Source organism: Scyliorhinus torazame, chromosome 9 (assembly GCF_047496885.1).
Source record: "Scyliorhinus torazame isolate Kashiwa2021f chromosome 9, sScyTor2.1, whole genome shotgun sequence".
In the NCBI taxonomy this organism is placed as follows: Eukaryota; Metazoa; Chordata; class Chondrichthyes; order Carcharhiniformes; family Scyliorhinidae; genus Scyliorhinus; species Scyliorhinus torazame.
Window position 1 is genome coordinate 182,928,059 of NC_092715.1, and position 22,416 is coordinate 182,950,474.

General features: G+C 45.5%; 1 protein-coding gene across 5 annotated transcripts in view; it reads left to right on the forward strand.

The window, feature by feature from the left end:
• Positions 1-22,416, forward strand: part of kank1a (KN motif and ankyrin repeat domains 1a) — a 441,925-nt gene that overhangs the window by 96,553 nt on the left and 322,956 nt on the right. For 2 of the 5 annotated variants that reach the window (XM_072516870.1, XM_072516871.1), the window contains one exon: positions 371-429. The exons of the other annotated variants lie outside the window; for them this stretch is intronic. The gene's annotated coding sequence lies outside the window, so the exon portion shown is untranslated. The remainder of the gene's footprint in view (positions 1-370; positions 430-22,416) is intronic. 5 annotated transcript variants of the gene reach the window in all.

Genomic DNA, 22,416 nt, shown 5'->3' on the forward strand with positions numbered 1-22,416 from the left:
CCACCCCTGATGATGTGATTATAAAGATGGTGACGATGCATTTGCCTTGCAGGGTAATTAGTTTTCTATCTGTGATGTATTGTAGACGACCCAAAATGTATCTGATGTCTGTATGCTGGGAAGTGCAGAAACCTTTTCTATTTTCTCGGGCAGTGTGAAATCTGATGCCAAGGTTCCCCTCCCGTGATAACTTGAACAAATAATGGCAAGCCAATTATTTTTCAATATAAACAAAGTCAGAAAATGCTGGAAAAGCTCAGCAGGTCTGCCAGCTTCTGTGGAAAGAGGAAGAGTTGACGTTTTGGATCCAGGTGACTTTTATTTCTGATTTCCAGCACCTTCAGTCTTTTGCTTTTATTTCTCTTTATAGACTGGGGAGTCCTTCAAACCAGTATCGTCGCTAGACTTCTAACTCCGTCTACTTTCAAGGTATTGCAGTTTTACTGTCCAAAATAAATATTTCGCTTTGTACTTCATTCTGTATCAATACTTTTGCCCATGGTAACTTAAAAACCTTATGCAAGCTCTTGCGGCATGTGGGTTAATCACAGAATCAACAGTAACTTCCTTGTAGTGTTAATGTAAGCCTACTTGTGACAAAGATTATTTTAAAAAAAAGTAATTGGGACAGTGTTTCATTCATGTACTTTATCCATCTTTGAAACACAGTTGAGAGAATGCAAATTTAATTAACTTAAAAATGCAGTCAATTATAGGATGTTCAAACTGGATAGACGAGCGATTACACGGTGTCCAGCTTGAATGACCATATCAAAGGTTTTGCAAAATGAGATGTGACTGCAATGTTGAAATCATATTCACACTTATTGGATGCTGTTGAGTTCAGGACGATGTTCTTTACATTCTCCCATTTGCCTTTGATAGCAGGCAGGCAGATAAGTGCATTCAGTTGCTGCATAATGCCATCAGCACTATAGCCAATCGCTAATCGTTCAAGTTTGAATATTTCGCAGTTGCTTAACGGGAGAAAAAAATCTGCGCGCGCTGTATTGAAAATTTAAATCCTTTTTTCTGTGAAATTGAATTCTCCATTGAAGAGGTGATGTTTGATCCGATTCTATCACTGAAAATTCAGTGATGAAAAGAGCTAACTGGACCCACCTTGGTCTTCTCTTCTTCCTTAACATCCCCACCCCCAATTAGAAAGGTGAATATGTGGAATAACTGATATCTTTGACTTGTAGAGTTCAAAATTGAAATCCTAACCTTTCCTCTGAGTCTTTGTTTTGCTAGCTTCCAAATCTTCAGCTTATTGATTGAATCCTTCCAATTAAGGTTCCAATAGATAGACCTTGCAACTGCTAACTGAATACTAGGTATTATAGAAAGGCATAATCATTTCAAAATTAATGTCTAATAGTGAAATGAGGCCCCATACTCATACAGATTAGCCTCCACACTCTGGAACAGGAGAGATAATGAGCTGACCTGATGGGGTTTTAAATGTAAGAGATTTGGGAAAGCACGGAGAAGCCTTTGTCATATACTGGTGAGACACTGGACTGTGAAACTGCAGTTAATGACTCAAAGAGAGACCACTATAACTTTTGAGTTGGTTTGATGGGTGTGGAAGGGGATGAAGAGAGGGGGCATGATGTTTGGAATAAGACATTGCAGAAATGGGCTGGGGGCATATAATCAGTGTGACGTGCGTAGGCTGTTAAGTAAATATTAACAGATACAACCACCAACCAGCAGATGGCAGTAAAGAGCAACCACATGACACTGTTACCTCGGAATCTGGAGATAGTCGTCGTAGTGGATAGTCTCATTTGTAATCGGGCTGGTTTAGCACACTCGGCTAAATCGCTGGCTTTTAAAGCAGACCAAGGCAGGCCAGCAGCACTGTTCAATTCCCGTACCAGCCTCCCCGAACAGGTGCCGGAATGTGGCGACTAGGGGCTTTTCACAGTAACTTCATTGAAGCCTACTCGTGACAAGCGATTTTCATTTCATTTCATTCATAATAGCTCTTAGAGAATTTGATAGTGATTAGTCGACTTTAGTAGTTTTCATATTGTTATCTGACCCATGTTATTGTTAATCAATAAACATTCAACTAGTCATGAACTGGGCATTCTCTAGTGCACTAATTCCGTCTGGCCAAGCACCAGAACGTAACATAGTACCAGGATTGGTGAACTGAAGAACTAAAAGACCAAGGTAACAAAGAAGGGAGGAAAACCATTGCTACTCGCTACGAAAAGCATTGACTTTGATGACTAGTAGTGCATTGAGCTATATTCGGTCAATGATGGAAGGTTTGAAGTCACCACATCAGCTTCGAGTCACTGGTAATGTAGATGTGAATTGTCGTGCTTTTAAATCGCAATTCATATGTGACGTGGCAGCTCTAGGTCTTCAGGCAAAGCCTGATGAATGTGGAATAGCATTGCAGCTCACTGTAGCGGGTCCACAGGCGATAGAAATCTTTAATACCGTCGCATTTGATAGCGAAGCTGATGAGAATAACTTTGACAAAGTCATAAGAAAATTTGATCGACATTGCACCTAAAAAGAAAGAAAAACGTTTGAACGGTACGTTTTTCAAATGCGCGCACAACAGGCAGGCAAATCGTTCAACTGTTTCCTCACATACTTGAGGTTAAAGGCTCAAACATGTAACTTTGTAAGCGTCCAGGATCCAAGATCAGATTGTGTTCGGTATAAGCAATGACAAAGTTGGTGAAAGATTGTTGAGGGAGAATGAACTCCAGCTTGACGATGCCATTAAAATTTGCCATGTCAATCGTAAACGTAAGAAATTTTGATGCGATAATCTGAGTTGCAGCCGACGCCAGCCATGTTGTGACACCCAAAAGCAAAACGTGGTGTCTCAGCGGTGGCCGTTTTCAACGATGACCCAATGCCACCATTTGCGCAAACTATGCGGCAACAGGCCTTCGGAAAAGTGTGCTAAATGCAAAGGCAAAAATCACTTTACAAAACAGTGCTTTTTAACATTAAAAAAAATAAAAGTGGTGCATAAGTCGAATAAATGTTGTTGATTAGATAAATCTGAAAGACACTTTTTTTTATCGATGTGTCTAGCAAAGGCAGGTTTTATAAACCAAAGCAAACTGAAAAGTCTTTGAAGCAAATCTGCAGTAATGATAATGAAATTGCGATTGTTCATAAAGATAACTGGACAGTTTTTTAAATGATTAATCAAGCATTATGAACGTTAAACTCAGGAGCAAGAGCTAATCTTATAATGTCAGATATTCAAGAAATGAAAGCTGAACCTAAAATCTTGAACAAATCGGTACTTTTGAAAAATTATGATGGTAAATGTTTCAACATTCTAGGCATATGTGAACTAAACGTTAAAATGAAGGACAGGATTCATAAAGGAAAATATTGGATTGTGGAAGGAGATAGTGACTCACTAGGTGTGTAAACCTGTGAAGCACTTGAATTGGTAAAGACCGTGTACAGTACTTACTGTGCTTTAACCACGCACAGTACACCAGTGGATTCAATCATTAAAGCTTTTCCAGAAATATTCCAAGGATTCAGAGTTAGGCCATTCACTTATCGGATCTAGCTGAAAGAGAATGCGCAACCGGTTATACATGCTCCAAGGCGAATACCAGCCCCATTAAAGGATCGGCTGAAAGCTGAACTGGAGAAGATGACAAATCTGGGGTGATTGAAACAAATTGAAGAGCCAACGGATTGGGTGAACTCCATGGTCTGCGTGAAGAAACAAAACAATGACTTGAGAATCTGCATGGATCCTAAAGACCAACTTAAATATAAAGCAAGAACATTATCCAATTCCAAAATGTGAAGAGATTACCAGTGAGATGTCAGGAGCGACATGCTTTAGCCAACTAGATGCATCGCAGCGCTTTTGGCAACTCAAGTTGGATGAGGAAAGCACAAACTGAGCACCGTTGATACTCCATTCGGGCGCTACTGTTTTCTCAGAATGCCATTTGATATCCACAGGGTAATGGAGTGCATTGTAGAAGGAATTCCAAGTGTCAAGAGTGTACGTGGACGATGCCATACGTTTGGGGTTCAACAATGGAAGAACACAACGATAGGCTTATTTAAAGTGTTAAGAAGTATTAAAAAAGTATGGTCTCCGGTTAAATAAAGCCAAATGCCAGTTTGGTGTTGAAGAGATTACATTTTTGGGAGACAAGTTGTCTGCTCTCGGTGTACAACCAGACCAAGAGACGATAAAGGCGATGTTAAACATGCCACGTCCAACAGACAAAAAAAAAAAAAAGAGTCCTCCGGATGCTAGTTATGATAAATTTCATGGGTAAATTCATTCCTAATTTATCGACAAAAACGACTTGCTTGCGGGAAATAATCAAAAAGGCTACTATTTTTCAATGGTCTGAAAGACATGAGCAAGAATGGCGAATTCTGAAGATGGCATTGCCAACAGCTCCAGTGCTGACATTCTTTGACCCTACAAGGAAGACTGAAATCTTGACTGAAGCGTCAAAAGATGGGTTAGGAGCAGTGTTGCTACAGCAAGACAATGATGACAATTGGAAGCCAATTGCTTAAGCTTCCGGGTCAATGACTGACGGAGTGTAGATACGCTCAAATCGAGAAAGAATGTTTAGGTTGATCAATGGCTTAGAAAAATGTCACAATTATGTATATGGCCTGCCAGCATTCTTGATTGAAACAGATCATAGACTGCTAGTAGCAATTATAAAGAAAAACTTGCATGAGAGTCACCGCAAATACAGAGAATGATGATGATAACTCCAGAGGTACAACTTCAATCTTATTTATACTCCAGGGAAACACATTGCAGTCGCTGATGCACTCATGAGCTACAGATATGGTGGAAAAACAATGCATGGGTGAGGATGTGCAAGTACACGTAAATCTCATTACAACGACACTTCAAGTGTCCGATGCAAAATCAAGGATGAAGTGCTACAAAGGGTCACAAATCATCTCTGAGGGATGGCCAATAGGATCCTTTTCCAAATATCACAACAGTCAAGCGGAGCTAAGTGCAGTGCCAATAGGTTTTTACTATGGTAATACAGGATTGTCATACCACAATCTCTTGAGATTTATGATTCTACAGAAGATTCATGAGGGGCACTTGGTATTGAAAAATGCAAACGAAGAGCGAGGGACATGGTATATTGGCCAGGCGTAAATCAAGACATTCAGATGATGGTAGGAAACTGTGCAACTGGTCAGAAATTTAAGTACAAGCAACAAAAAAGAACCAATGCAACTGGGCAAAATAATAACTATTCCATGGCAGAAAGTGGGACTAGATCTTTTCTATTCAGCAGGAAAAGAATACTTGTTAGTGATCGACTATTTCTCTAACTTTCTGAAAGTAGCACAACTTGCCAACTCGTCAGCCAGGTATGTCGGACAGAGTTTGCACAGAACTATGATTTTCGACACATCCCACCTACTCTTTATCCACAATCCAATTGGAAGGCTGAAAAAGGTGCTCACATTGTGAAGCATCTACTCAAAAAAGCAGTGGACAGTTAAGAAGATCCATATCTCGGGTTACTTTTCTATAGAGCAGCGCCATTGATGAATGGGTTATCACCTTCACAATTGTCAACGAATCAACAACTCTGTACCACTATCATATTTCACAGGAGCCAACTAATCGGAAATTCATGAAACTCAAATTTCAAAAAAAGGAGGCAGAAGAAATATGATAGATCTACAAGATATCTACGACCTTTGGGCAGCACGGTAGCACAGTTGGTTCACAGCTCCAGGGTCCCAGGTTCGATTCCTGGCATGGGTCACTGTGCGGAGTCTGCACGTTCTCCCTGTGTCTATGTGGGTTTCCTCTGGGTGCTCCAGTTTCCTACCACAGTCCAAAGATGTGCAGGTTAGGTGGATTGGCCATGATAAATTGCCCTTCGTGTCCAAAAAGGTTAGTTGGGGTCACTGAGTTATGGGGATAGGATGGAGGTGTGGGCTTAAGTGGGGTGCTCTTTACAAGGGCGGGTGCAGACCCAATGGGCCAAATGGCCTCCTCCTACACTGTAGATTCTATGGACCGTTAGCAAAGAGTGACAGTTGGGATAGAAGATCCTGATGGATGTGGATGTTTGAAGCGTGCAAAGGTAATACAACCATCAGGTCCACAGTCATACATCATCATTCTAGATGAAGGGCAAGTGCTAGGAAGAAACAGGAGAGCGTTGCTAAAAGTTCAGTAACCCTTTGTATCAGAACCACCAGATGATTGTAGAAAGCAATCCCAGGACAACTGAACAAACACTACCTCAGCACACAGAAACAGAACAAGCTGAAGATGTGCAAAACACAGCAAGAACCATCTTCAGAAACATCTGAATGGCAGTCAAATTCACAAGTTCAATCAGTGCTCAGAAGGTCGACAAGACACAGTAGAAAGCCAAACAGATTGAATTTGTGATGGACATTGAATGTGTATATAATTGAAGTATTATGCATATCATATCTATTGTATGTATTGAATTTAAAAGCTTGTAAATATTCATTTCCATAGGAAAGGGGATGTGATGATATGCATAAGAAGTTATGTAAATATTAACAGATACGACCACCAACCAGCAGTTGGCAGTAAAGAACAACCACTTTACACTGTTACCTCGGAGTCTAGAGATCGTCGTTGCTGTGGATAGTCGCGTTTGTAATAGCTCTTAGATAATTTGATAATAGTGATTTAATAGTTAGTAGATTTTAGTCGTTTTCATAATGTTATCTGACCCACATTATTGGTAACAAAACATTCAACTAGTCACGAACTGGATGTTCTCCAGTGCACTAATTCCATCTAGCCAAGACTGGAATGTGAAACTGCAGTTAATGATTCAAATAGAGATCATATTAACTTTTGAATAGGTTTGTTGGGTGTTTCGAGGGATGAGGAGAGGGGGCATGATGTTTGGAATAAGATGTTGCAGAAATGGACTGGGGGCATGTGATCATGACCACTGATCACAGGAGATCATTTGGTTGGCCCAAATAATCTGTTGCAATTTTGTGTATTTGTTCCACTATATAAAAAGACCTCAGTCGAAATCACAAAGAGCATTTTCTGCCTGTCAGAATTATCCCACCTCAGCACTCTGAAACATTCAATACCATTATTTTAGTGTGTTGTCTCTATCCCGTTTGTCTTTGCTTAGTTTCACACTTGTCTATCAAACTGCAGCCACGCACCTCTAGTAGTGCCTCTTCCCACCCTAACTATCTGGAGTCTCATATGTGCAGTGATATCATGGTTGTGTTGTAATTCACTGACTGTCCACTAGGGATCTCATTAGTATAAAAGTGAATGTTGTCAGGTGACCCTTCAGACTGGTTGGAGGAAGCTGGAGAGGTGTTGCGTGTGCTTGATCTTACTGTTATTTATCTGTTGTTTTGTATATAGTTTACCCCCAGTTAATGTTAATAAATTGTTTATAGCTGCAGGTGTTCTTGTAATATAAACTCAGGCCATCCGACAAGAACATTACAATTGGGACCATATTTGATTAACTATTTTTCCACCTCTACATCCTGCACCATCTGTAGATGTGGAATCTGTTTCTTCTTGTATGTTCAATAACCCCCTTAAGCTGCCACTGAGCTATCCGACTTCTTGTTCAACAGTCCAAAGATGTGCAGGTTAGGTGGATTGGCCATGCTAAATTGCCCTTAGTGTCCAAAATTGCCCATAGTGTTGGGTGGGGTTGCTGGGTTATGGGGATAGGGTGGAGGTGTGGACCTTAGGTAGGTTGCTCTTTCCAAGAGCCGGTGCAGACTCGATGGGCCGAATGGCCTCCTTCTGCACTGTAAATTCTATGAAAAACAAGCAGATACAATTTCCTTAATTTTTCATACTTGAAAGAACATAGCCAAATGCTTTGTGACATTGGCGAGGGTAAGCGTACTAATTCTCATTCTGCTGAATCAGGCTGTTTGTAACTTTAGTATCTGATTCCCTCGTGAACCACATTCTTGCTATCCCAAAGGATGTTCAGTCTCGATAATATCACTTACCTGCATCTCTCTCATCCATGCCCCAGCTCAGATTACTCCGTTCCTCTCATCTCTGGGGCATCTTCCACTTCCTCACCTTTTGTCATCTCTCTTTAGGTACTTGGGCACTGTACTTTAACATTCCTTACCTAAACCTCTGCCCTTAGACCAACGCCTAGAATCATAGGATCTCTACAGTGCAGCAGGAGGCCATTCTAGGCTGATAATACCATAATCTAGGCTGATAATACCAGTATCATCCACGTGAGTTCACTTCAGCCATTATCGCACCCCAGGCAGAAGTGAAGAAGGCGCTGAATGAACTGTACACTGTTATAAACAACTAGGAAACAGAACACCCGGAGGGCTTGTTCACCGTGGCCAGGGACCTCAACAAGACCAATCTTTGTGTACTGTCAAAATTCCACCAGCACATCTCCTGTCCCACCAGGGGCGACAACGCTCTTGGCCACTGCTGCTCAAAAATCAAGGGAGCCTGCCGTTCCATCCCCCGACCGCACTTTGGAAAATCAGACCATAAGACAATGCTCCTCCCAGCATACAAGCAGATTCTCAAGCTGGAAAATCTAGCTAGAAGATCGTGCAGTGCTGGTCCGACGAAACAGAAGAACTCCTATGGGACTGCTTAGAGACAGTGGACTGGTCCATATTTAAGAACTCAGCGACCAACTTAAATGAGTTTGCCACCACTGTCACAGTCTTCATCAGCAAATGTGTGGACGACTGCCTGCCAAAGAAAGCACTAAGTACGTTCCCCAACCAGAAACCATGGCTCAATCATGAGATTGACTCCCTCCTGAAGGACAGGTTTGAGGCGTTCAAGTCAGGTGACCTGACCTATACAAGAAATCCAAATACGATCTCTGCAAAGTCATCAGAGATGCCAAGTGTTATGGGTCCGGGTTTACAGAACCCCAAAGTGTTTCATGGAGTTCAACCGACGCACCACTTTTAATAGATTGGGGTGTGGGAAGCACACAGCGTACTCTCCAGGTGTGATACAGCAATTATGGACAAATGGTCTAAATAATCCTTCAAACTATTCCTTTAAACATCCAAAAGACTTTAAACCTTCAAAAATAATAACACATTAGGTTACATTCAATATATTTATACTCTTTGGATTGCAGACATCAACAGACCAGCCCTGTGTTTCTTCCTGCAGCTCACAGCAAAACACAGACACTCCCAGCTGCCTTCTCAAACTGAAACCAAAAGCAGAAGTGAGCTCAGCTCCCCCCACCCTCTGACATCACTTCAATAATATGATCAGCTCCATTTCTTAAAGGTACATTGCTTAAACATCCATTTCTTAAAGGTACTCTCACATGACACCTCCCCCCCCCCCCCCCCCCCCCCCCCAAAAAGAAACAAACCATCAACTTCAAGATGGTTTCATTTTTCACGTTTGCATCATCAATTAAGAAATGCACACAGTAAAAACACTTCACCGGTTCAAAAAAACAACACGCGCAAACAGGTATAATAATAGTCCATTTTTTTTTCGTTCTTCTTCCTCCAACCAAAATCCTTCTCGATTGACAGTCTCTTTGAACAAGAAAGTCTCTGCACGATCCATCCATTCCTCTACGCCTCGGCATTTCTCTTTAAAGTTAGATACTTCAGTTCAATCTGATCACAGAGTCCCTTGAAATTCTCCAATACAGGAGCAGATCATCCGCATACAGCGAAACACTATGCTCCTACCCCCCCCCCCCGCCCCCCCCCAACCCGAACCAACCCCCTCCAGTTTCTGGACTCCTTCAACGCCATGGCCAGCGGCTCGATCGCCAGGGCAAACAGCAGGGGGGGGACAGGGGGCACACCTGCCTCGTTCCTTGATATAATCTAAAGTAATCCGACCGCAGCCGGTTCGTCAATACACTTGCTACCGGGGCCTGGTACAACAATTTGACCCACCCTATAAATTCCTCTCCAAACCCAAATCTGCCTTACACCTCCCACAGGTACTCCCACTCCACCCGGTCAAAGGCTTTCTTCGCATCCATTGCCGCTACCACTTCTACATTTTCCCCCCCCCCCCCCTTCCGAGGGCATCTTGATCACATTCAGAAGCCTCCGCACATTCATCTTCAACTGCCTGCTCGTCACAAACCCCGTCTGATCCTCATTAATCACTCCCGGGACACAGTCCTCAATCCTAGCGGCCAACAGCTTGGCATCCACATTCAGGAGCGAGATTGGCCTATAGGAGCCGCATTGCAACGGGTCCTTATCTCGCCTGAGGATAAGCGAGATCAGAGCCTGTGACATCGTCGGGAGAAGGATTCCCTTTTCCTTAGCCTCATTAAAGGTTCTCAACAACAGCGGGCCCACCAGCTCTGAGCATATCCTATAAAGCTCTATGGGATACCCATCCGCCCCCAATTCTTCTACCCGCATCTCCTCCACCTTTTGGAAACCTCAGTTGGTCCAGGAACTGCCCCCCCCCCCCCCCTCCTCCTCCTCCCAGCCGGAGGTTCTGACTCGTACAATTTACCATTGAAGTCCTTGAAGACCTCGTTCATCTTTGCCGAGCTCAGCACCGTGTCGCCCCCCCCCCTCCCCAATTCTCTAATTTCCCCAATCTCCCTAGCCGCCTCTCTCTTCCGCAGCTCTACTTGCCTTCTCCCCATACTCATACACTGCTCCCTGTACGTTCCTCAACTGGGCCTCAGCCTTCCCCGTGGTAAGCAAGTCAAACTCTGCCTGGAGGCTCCGGCGCTCCTTCAACAACCCCTCCTCGGGGAATGTTGCATAACTCCTGTCCACCCTAAGTATCTCCCCCACCAATCTCTCTCTCTCCATCCCCTCCCACTTCTCTCTGTGGGCCCTGATTGAGATTAGCTCCCCCCCCCTGACAGCTGCCTTCAGCGTCTCCCAGACCAGACTCACCGGAACCTCCCCATTAGCCCCCCCCCCCCCCCCCCCCGGTTCTGTTCTTCGCATCCAGCCCTGAGTGGAACACCTGCCCCACCCATCCCTTCTTCAGCCTGGTTTGATCCGCGATCCTCGGGTGCGTTTCCTGTAGCATGGCTACATCGGCGTTTAGCCCCTTTAAGTGCGAAAGAACACGGGCCCTCTTGACTGGCCCATTCACGCCCCTCACGTTCCACGTGATCAGCCGGATTGAGGGGCTACCCTACCCTGCCGACTAGCCATCTTCTTTTTTAGGCCAGCTACGTGCTCGCACCTCCCTCACCCTCCAGCCCCCCCAGGCGGAGGCTCCCTGCCCCGACTCTCCCCTTTAACATCGATTCCCCCTCAGTCAGCACAGCAGCATCCCAACCACCCCCCCCCCCAGCCAAGCATCTGCTTAAACCCCCTACCCCCCCCCCCCCCCCCATTGCACTCCCGTAAGTCAGCTGACTCATGCTGACCCCAGCCGCTCCTGCCTCCAGCTCCAATCCCCCTGTGGAATCCCCTTACAAATCTCCAACCCCCTCCCCCCCTTAAGTGGGGTAGAAAGAGTCGTCGTCCCCCCCCCCCCCCCCCCACACACACACACCCCGTGTGAACCAAGAAGGAAAATAAAACAAAGTACCGCACCCACCAGCCCCCAGCTTCAGGTACCATCCCCACCATTTCGCGGTAACAACCGCGCTCCCTACCTGGGCCGACCCCACCTCCTGCAATGCAGCTCCTCCCAACTGCGACCTTGCCCAAAGCCCTGAGAGCCCCGGGCAAAGGGGCCACAAAAACACAAGAAAAAGCGGGGAAAGCCCCGCCCCACCAACAACCCCCACAACATACTGCAGTCCATTAACTCGAGTCCAACTTATCATTCTTGATGAAAGTCCACGCCTCATCCGGCGTGTCGAAATAGTGGTGTCGGTCCTGATACATAACCCACAGCCTCGCCGGCTGCAACAGCCCGAACTTCACCCCCTTTCCGTGGAGGACCGCCTTGGCCCGGTTAAATCCCGCACGCTTCTTGGCCAGCTCTGCACTCCAGTCCTGATAGATCCGGATGTCGGTGTTCTCCCACCTGCTGCTCCGCTCCTCCTTCGCCCATCGCAGGACACACTCCTTGTCGGTGAAGTGGTGGATCCTTACCACCATAGTCCTCGGCGGCTCGTTCGGCCTCGGCCTCCTTGCCAGGACTCTGTGCGCCCCATCCAGCTCCAGGGGCCGCGGGAAAGCCCCCGCGCCCATCAGCGTACTCCGCATCGTGGCCACATACGCCCCAGCATCCGACCCCTCCACACCTTCAGGGAGACCCAGAATCCGCAGGTTCTGCCTCATCAACCTATTCTCCAGGTCCTCCAGCTTCTCCTGCCATTTCTTCTGCAGCGCCTCGTGCGCGTCTACTCTAACCGCCAGGCCCAGAATCTCGTCCTCCTTATCAGAGGCGTTCTACTGCACCTCCGTGATCGCCGTCTTCTGGGTCTCCACCAGCCTTTCAATCGACGCCTTCATAGGGGCCAGCACCTCCGCCTTTAAATCAGCAAAGCAGCTTTAAAAAATTCCTGCTGCTCCCGTGACCACTGGGCCCACGCTGGTGATCCCCGCCAGCCGCCATCTTGTTTTTTCACGCCCGTTCTCCCCTCTTCTCCAAAGCCACTTTTTTAACCACCCCACTCCTGATCCACTCCATACAACACTGGGGGACCCTCACGGTTTCCTTCCCACATCTGGAATCATCGTCAAAGTGCTGCTGGAGCTCCTAAAAAGGGCCCAAAAGTCCGTTATCGGTGGGAGCTGCCGATCGTGCGACCTACCTAGGCATAGCCGCAACCGGAAGTCACAGTGAATACTTCTGCCGATACCGAGCCTTCTTGTTCTTTTTCAACCATCTGATCAAAAATCGTTTCTGATAATTGCACTTCAACTTCATCTTCACTCTTTGATTTCTCCTCTTGTCTTAACCTGTGACTCTGCGACCTTGTTACTACACAATCCGGTAAAATCACAGGATATTCGTCCTTCAACGCTTCAGTTGTCTGATTTTCCACTGGATTATCAACCACAGTAGGCATCACTCCCACCTGCGATCCAGCTATATCATTACCCAAGATAAACTGTGGGCGCGATTCTCCACTCCCACGCCGGTTGGGAGAATCGCCTGGGCCGCCAAAATTTCCCGGGACGCCAGTCCAACGCCCTCCCGCGATTCTCCCAAGCGGCGGGAACGGCCCTTACCTTATATAATGGAATGCTGCTCCTCTTACCCTGAATTCCGCATATTATCACCTTTTCTGGCAACATTCTTCCCAAACTACATAATTCCTCATCTCTTACCATTAAAGATTGACTAGCCCCTGTATCTCTTAAAACTGTGACCTCTTTACCTGCTCCTCCTGATACACATGAGTAAACTTTACCCACACAAGTAAATTCTTTAAAGATATCTGGCACCTTCTTATCAATTACTTCTTGAACAGGCTATACAATTGTTTGCACCTCCTTCGCTTCCCTTGGGCTTTCCTTTACCACTCTAACAAATCCCATTGTCTTATCCTGTTTGACCACATCAGCCTTCCCAGTGCTTTTCTTCAACCACCAACACTGTGACTTTACATGGCCTAGTTTATTACAGTGAAAACATCTGAAACTTTTCATTTCTTTTCCACCCTCCTGGATCTCTTTTTTTAATCTGAGGTACACTCTCCTTATTATCTCCCATCAGATCACCTTTACCTTTACCACTTGAGTATTTTTCGTGTCCCCAGTTTCTATCCCTCACCGGCTGAAACTGATGTCGGAAACCAAGCCTTGATTTATGAACTAATTCATAATCATCTGCCATTTCTGCTGCTAACCTCTCAGTTTTAACCCTCTGCTCTTCCACATGAGTTCTCATTACATCAGGAATTGAATTTTTAAGTTCCTCCAAAAGTATAATTTCTCTCAGAGCTTCATATGTGTGGTCTATTTTCAAATCCCTTATCCACCAATCAAAATTAGTCTGATCCTTTCGAACTCCATGTATGTTTGATCAAATTCTTTCCTTAAATTTCTAAACCTTTGTCTGTAGGCTTCATATGCACCTAAGATGGATTTTTTTCACCACCTCATACGTCCCAGATACCTCCTCTGGCAGTGATGCAAACACTTCACTCGCCCTACCTACCAGCTTTGTTTGAATCAGTAATACCCACATGTCCTGTGGCCATTTCATTTGTTCAGCTACCTTCTCAAATGAAATGAAAAAGGCTTCCACTTCCTTCTCGTCAAACCTTGGCAATGCTTGGACATATTTAAATAGATTCCCATCAAGCCCTCGACTTTGACGCTCTTTCTCACTATCCTCATCACCATCATCCAACTGTACGTTTCCCTTTACATCTGCCAATTTTAACTGACTCATGTTTCATGTCTATTTTCTGAAGTTCAAACTCTCTTTATCTTTTTCCCTGATCTGTATCTCCCTTTCTCTTTCTTTTTGTTCTGCTAGAGCTATTCTTTCTTTTCTCATTTCTTCGCTCTCCTTTTCTTTTTCCTCTCTCTCTCTTTTCCTCTCTGCCTCTTTTCCTCTCTACCTCTTTCGTTAAAGCTGCTTTAATTCTTTCTCATGTTCCATTTGTTTAATTTGCAACTGAATTTTTGCCATTTCCAATGAATCAAACTGTATCTCAGGCAACTTTAAATGCTTAACCACTGCCATAATTACCTGATCTTTTCGCATTTTGTCAGGTAATGTTAACTGCAATGTTTTTGCCAAATCTAACCGTCTGCTTTTAGTCTCTGTCCGTAAGGTACTGCGTGTGACTGTCTCCACCCCCAAAAACTTCTGAGCCTTTGAAAGAGCCATTGTCCACAACACACTCCCCACTTAAACTAAAATACCACACCTCAAAAGCAACCACAATATGCTCACCCCTCATTGTCTTTAAGTTCACTAAGCCAATCTAATAGATAGACTTTTATCCCCCTCAAGCCCCCAATTGTTATTGGGTCCGGGTTTACAGAACCCCAAAGGGTTTCATGGAGTTCAACCGACCCACAACTTTTAATAGATTGTAGTATGGGAAGCACATGGCGTACTCTCCAGGTGTGATACAGCAACGGGTTGCATCTAAACTGGAGAGGCATAAATATTCTGGCCGCGAGGTTTGCTAGTGTCACACGGGAGGGTTTGAACTAGTATGGCGGGGGGTGGGCACCGGAGCAATAGGTCAGAAGGTGAAAGCATCGAGGGAGAACTAGGGAATAGGGCCAGTATGGCTCTGAGGCAGAGCAGACAGGGAGATGTTGCTGAACACAGCGGGTCTGGTGGCCTGAAGTGCACATGTTTTAATGCAAGAAGTATTACGGGTAAGGCAGATGAACTTAGAGCTCGGATTAGTACTTGGAACTGTGATGTTGTTACCATTACAGAGACCTGGTTGAAGAAAGGACGGGATTGGCAGCTAAACGTTCCAGGATTTAGATGTTTCAGGCGGGATAGAGGGGGATGTAAAAGGAGAGGTGGCGTTGCGCTACTGGTTACAGAGAATATCACAGCTGTACTACGGGAGGACACCTCAGAGGGCAGTGAGGCTATATGGGTAAAGATCAGGAATACGAAGGGTGCAGTCACAATGTTGGGGGTTTACTACAAGCCTCCCAACAGCCAGCGGGAGATAGAGGAGCAGATAGGTAGACAGATTTTGGAAAAGAGTAAAAACAACAGGGTTGTTGTGATGGGAGACTTCAACTTTCCCAATATTGACTGGGACTCACTTAGTGCTAGGGGCTTAGACGAGACAGAGTTTGTAAGGAGCATCCATGAGGGATTCTTAAAACAATATGTAGACAGTCCAACTAGGGAAGGGGCTGTCCTGGACCTGGTATTGGGGAATGAGCTCGGCCAGGTGGTAGAAGTTTCAGTAGGGGAGCATTTCGGGAACAATGACCACAATTCAGTAAGTTTTAAAGTGCTGGTGGACAAGGATAAGAGTGGTCCTAGGATGAATGTGCTAAATTGGGGGAAGGCTAATTATAACAATATTGGGCGGGAACTGAAGAACCTAGATTGGGGGCGGATGTTTAAGGGTAAATCAACATCTGACATGTGGGAGTCTTTCAAGTGTCAGTTGAAAGGAATTCAGGACCGACATGTTCCTGTGAGGAAGAAGGATAGATACGGCAAATTTTGGGAACCTTGGACAATGGGAGATATTGCAGGCCTCGTCAAAAAGAAAAAGGAGGCATTTGTCAGGGCTAAAAGGCTGGGAACAGACGAAGCCTGTGTGGAATGTAAGGAAAGTAGGAAGGAACTTAAGCAAAGAGTCAGGAGGGCGAGAAGGGGTCACGAAAAGTCATTGGCAAATAGGGTTAAGGAAAATCCCAAGGCTTTTGCACGTACATAAAAAGCAAGAGGGTAGCCAGGGAAAGGGTTGGCCCACTGAAGGATAGGCAAGGGAATCCATGTGTGGAGCCAGAGGAAATGGGCGAGATACTAAATGAATACTTTGCATTAGTATTCACCAAAGAGAAGAAATTGGTAGATGTTGAGTCTTGAGAAGGGTGTGTAGATAGCCTGGGTCACATTGAGATCCAAAAAGACGAGGTGTTGGGCGTCTTGAAAAATATTAAGGTAGATAAGTCCCCAGGGCCTGATGGGGTCTACCCTAGAATACTGAAGGAGGCTGGAGAGGAAATTGCTGAGGCCTTGACCGAAATCTTTGGATTCTCACTGTCTTCAGGTGATGTCCCGGAGGACTGGAGAAAAACCAATGTTGTTCCTTTGTTTAAGAAGGGTAGCAAGGATAATCCAGGGAACTACAGGCCGGTGAGCCTTATGTCAGTGGTAGGGAAATTACTGGAGAGAATTCTTCGAGACAGGAACTTCTCCCATTTGGAAGCAAATGGACGTATTAGTGAGAGGCAGCATGGTTTTGTGAAGGGGAGGTGGTGTCTCACTAACTTGATAGAGTTTTTCGAGGAGGTCACAAAAATGATTGGTGCAGGTAGGGCAGTGGATGTTGTTTATATGGACTTCAGTAAGGCCTTTGAAAGGTCCCTCATGGTAGACTGGTACAAAAGGTGAAGTCACACGGCCAGGTGGATACAGAACTGGCTAGGTCATAGAAAGCAGAGAGTAGCAATGGAAAGGTGCTTTTCTGATTGGAAGGCTGTGACTAGTGGTGTTCCGCAGGGATCAGTGCTGGGACCTTTGCTGTTCGTAGTATATATAAATGATTTGGAGGAAAATGTAACTGATCTGATTAGTAAGTTTGCAGACGACCCAAAGGTTGGTGGAAATGCGGATAGCGATGAGGACTGTCGGAGGATACAGCAGGATTTAGATCGTTTGGAGACTTGGGTGGAGAGATGGCAGATGGAGTTTAATCTGGACAAATGTGAGGTAATGCATTTTGGAAGGTCTAATGAAGGTAGGGAATATACAGTGAATGGTAGAACCCTCAAGAGTATTGAAAGTTGGAGAGATCTAGCTGTACAGGACACAGGTCACTGAAAGGGGCAACGCAGGTGGAGTAGGTAGTGAAGAAGACATTCGGCATGCTTGCCTTCATTGGCCGGGGCATTGAGTATAAAAATTGGCAAGTCATGTTGCAGGTGTATAGAACCTTAGTTAGACCACTCTTGGAGTATAGTGTTCAATTCTGGTTGCCACTCTACCAGCAGGATGTGGAGGCTTTGGAGAGGGTGCAGAAGAGATTTACCAGGATGTTGCCTGGTATGGAGGGCATTAGCTATGAGGGGCGGTTGAATAAATTTGTTTTTTTCTCACTGGAACAACAGAGGTTGAGGGGCAACCTGATAGAGGTCTACAAAATAATGAGGGGCATAGACAGACTGGATAGTCAGAGGCTTTTCCCCAGGGCAGAGGGGTCAATTACTAGGGGGCATAGGTTTTAAGGTGTGAGGGGCAAGGTTTAGAGGAGATGTCAAGGGCAAGTTTTTTTTTTTACACAGAGGGTCGTGGGTGCCTGCAATTCGCTGCCGGAGGAGGTGGTGGACGCAGGGACGATAGTGACATTTAAGGGGCATCTTGAATACATGAATAGGATGGGAATAGAGGGATACAGACCCAGGACGTGTCGAAGATTGTAGTTTAGTTGGGCAGCATGGTCGGCACGGGCCTGTGGGGCTGAAGGGCCTGTTCCTCTACTGTACTTTTCTTTGTTCTTTGTCCTAATTACGGAGAAATTGTTTTTAAAACAAAACCATGTTTATTCTATGGACTCAAGTTAACCTTTTAAAAACAAACATTGAATATCTTAACACCCATTACTTCAAAGATAACCCCAAAAGACTACAACACTAAATAATCCTTCAAACTGTTCCTTTAAACATCCAAAAGACTTCAAACCTTCAAAAATAATAACACATTAGGTTACATACAATATATTTATACTGTTTGGATTGCAGACATCAACAGACCACCTCGGTTTCTTCCTGCAGCCCACCGCAAAACACACAATCTCCCAGCTGCCTTCTCAAACTGAAACCAAAAGCAGAAGTGAGCTCAGCACCCCCCACCCTCTGACATCACTTCAATAATATGATCAGCTCCATTTCTTAAAGGTACATTGCTTAAACATCCATTTCTTAAAGGTACTCTCACATGACACAAGAAAGAATATCCGACCAAGCTCGAGTCACAGACTAGTGTTACAGACTCCCGGCGGTTGTGGCAATGCCTAAACAAAACGGGCTACAAAGCAAAGCCGAGCCGTATCTCTGGCAGCAGGGCACCCCTCCCTGATGAACTCTATGCACTCTTGTGATCGGTTCGAGTAGGAAACCAACGATCCGCTGTCGAGTGCCCCAGCAGCCCATAACACACCCATATCCACCATCGCAGCTTTCGAATTCTGATCTGCCGCCTTGAAAGTGAACCCTCGGAAGGCGACAGGTCCAGACGGGACCCCTGGTTGTGCACTCAGCCTGTGCGGACCAGCTGGCAGAGGTGTTCGCGGACATTTTTAACCTGTCCCTACTCCGCTCTGAGGTCCCCACCTGCTTCAAGAAGACCACCATCATACCGGTGCCAAAGAAGTACCAGGCAACATACCTCAATGACTACCGTCCGCTGGCCCTGACTTCAGTCGTCATGAATTGCTTCGAGAAGTTGTTCATGACCTCCATACTCCCAGAATGACCTGATCCACTGCATTCGCAATTGGCCCACCGCAGACGCCATCTCCCTGGCACTTCACACATCCCTGGAGCATCTCGACAACAAAGACTCCTACATCAGCCTCTTATTTATTGATTACAGCTCCGCCTTCACCATAATCCCAACCAAGCTCGTATCAAAGCTCCAAAACCTAGGAATTGGCTCCGCTCTCTGGATCCTCGACTTTCTGACCCACAGACCACAATCAGTAAGAATAAACAACAACATCTCCTCCACAATCGTCCTCTATACGGGGGCCCCGCAAAGTTGTGTACCTAGCCCCCTACTATACTCACTGTACAAACACGACTGCGTGGCAAAATTTGGTTCCAACTCCATCTGCAAGTCTGCTGACAATACGACCATAGTGGGCCGGATCTCGAATCACGATCAGTCAGAATACAGGAGGGAGATAGAGAACCTAGTGGAGTGGTGCAGTGACAACAATCTCTCCCTCAATGCCAGCAAAACTAAAGAGCTGGTCATTGACTTCAGGAAGCAAAGTACTGTACACACACCTGTCAGCATCAACGGGGCCGAGGTGGAGATGGTTAGCAGTTTCAAATTCCTGGGGGTGCACATCACCAAAAATCTGTCCTGATCTACCCACGTCGAGGCTACCCCCAAGAAAGCACAACTGTGCCTATACTTCCTCCGGGAACGAAGGAAATTTGTCATGTCCACATTAGCTTTCGCCAATTTTTACAGGTGCACCATAAAAAGCAGCCTATCTGGCTGCATCACAGCCTGGTATGGCAACTGTTCGGCCCAAGACTGCAAGAAACTTCAGAGTCATGAACATAGCCCAGTCCATCACACGAACCTGCCTCCCATCCGTTGACTCCATCTACACCTCTCGCTGCCTGGGGAAAGTGGGCAGCAAAATCAAAGACCACTCCCACCTGGCTTACTCACTCTTCCAACTTCCATCGGACAGGAGATACAAAAGTCTGAGAACATGCACGAACAGACTCAAAAACAGCTTGTTCCCCACCGTTACCAGACTCCTAAACGACCCTCTTATGGACTGACCTGATTGACACTGCACCCCTGTAAGCTTCACCCAATGCCGGTGTTATGTAGTTACATTGTGTACCTTGTGTTGCCCTATTATATATTTTCTTTTCTTTTCACGTACTTGATATCTGCTGAGCTGCTCGCAGAAAAATACTTTTCACTCTACTTGGTACACGTGACAATAAATAAAATCCAAATCCTAATTTATATTGATTGTGTGAGTACATTTTCTAAGCTGCCGCCTTTTTTGTGACAAGATATCAAGTCCATGTGTTTTAGGCAAGAAAGGTCCCTTAATATCATTCAAAGAAAGTCTGTGTACTTTGTTGCTGTTCCACCCTAAATTTAATCTTAGAATCCCTACAGTGCCGAAGGAGGCCATTCAACCCATCGGGACTGAATCAGCCCTTGCACCAAAAGAGCACCCTACCTCTGCCTAACCCCCACTCCTATTCCTGTAACCCCGCCTAACATTTGGCAATTTAGCATGGCCAATTCGCCTAACCTGCATATCTTTGATCTGTGGATGGAAACTGGAGCACCCGGAGGAAATGCACGCAGCCATGGGGACAACGCAGACATGGGGCCAATGTGCAAACTCCACTCGGACAGTAACCAGAGGTCAGAATCAAACCTGGGACCCTGGTGATGTGAGGCAACAGTGCGAGCCACTGTGCCACCCCTTCACTCCGTACCTACAGCTTGTCATTTATCTCATTCCGGTTGCTGTATATAAGTTAGCTGCATTGTTCCAAAACGATAGTTGGCTCCAGCTTCAGTCAATGAAGTGCATTGAAGACACTTCAATGAATGGAAGTTTATTTAGCCATTGTTCTCCATTTAAAGGCACCATATTTGAAACTAGTTATTTTCTGCTCTCATTTGAAGACTGCTTCTCGGCTTTTTCAATCTTTAGATTCATTCATTAGATCAAGCTGTTTTTGATATTTGGCAAGCACTCTGACGGAAGAAAAAGATGAGCCATTTAGTGAGAGGTCCAACCCTGTGGATGTGATAATTCTGTTGTGAAGATGTCTACATCAGGGCAGCACGGTAGCACAGTCGCTTCACAGCTCCAGGGTCCCAGGTTCAATTCCCGGCTTGGTTCACTGTTTGTGCGGAGCCCGCACATTCTTCCCGTGTCTACGCGGGTTTTCTCCGGGTGCTCTGGTTTCCTCCCGCAGCCCAAAGATGTGCAGGTTAGGTGGATTGGCCATGAAAAATTGTCCTTAATGTCCAAAAAAGTTTGGTTTGGGTTACGGGGATAGGATGGAGGCGTGGGCTTAAGTGCGGGTGCTCTTTCCAAAGGCCGGTGCAGACCTGATGGGCCGAATGGCCGCCTCCTACATTGTATATTCTATGATACCTCTATATGGTACATTAGGACTGATTAAAAACAGTATAATGTAAAACACATACAAAAGCCATAACCATGAATGCTGGGGAATTTAGGGGAGGTAGTTCCACCATGTAGGACCAAGACAGTTGTCAGCATAATTACCCCTCGGCTCCTCCAAGCGTGTCCCTGCTGAAGATTTCCTGCCACTGCCTGCAGAACAGACCCAGTCTCGTGTACCTACTCCATTTACGGTATCCACACCCTACAACTCCTGACTTCAGCCAGCTGAATAAAACTCCTCCGTGAAATAATTCCTCATTTGGACTCTGGAAATCTTGTGCACTAACATGATCGATGGTATATATACTGTTAATATCTATTGCTGCCAAACTCATAGATCACCTCCTCTGTGTGTGCGTCCCCTCCTCTGTGTGTGCGTCCCCTGAGTTTATTCATGCTCGCTCGCTCGCGCTCGCGCTCTCGCTCGCTCACTCATGGAAATGTTACAGTGTATGGCACTCATTTTCCACTGAATGGTTGCTGAATTTCATAACACTGATCATAAAGTAGAAGTGTCTCTGGATGGGATTTGTAATTGTTGGACATGACTCGTGTATGGTTTCTGTTTTAAAATATGTTTGCGTGTAACCGATTGTGACCATCTCAGTTAGATTTCAGAAGGAAAGTGGATGGGCACTGGAAAGAAAGAAACCTTCCCAGGGCTAAAGGCATTATCCTGGAGTTGTGTTTTTCAAACTTTTTTTCCCCAGGACCCACTTTTAACAACCGATCGACCTTCGCAACACCATTTTCTCTACCTTTTAATGCAGCAGGTGAGTCTGCTTGGTCCTCATGATCTCACTCCAATCAGGTTCACAGGAAGAGAGGGCAATGCGCACATCAGGTGCAGAGTTCAGCCGGTTCCTTTATGCTGTCTTCATCTTTGAGGTTGGAAAATCCAACCTCTCACATG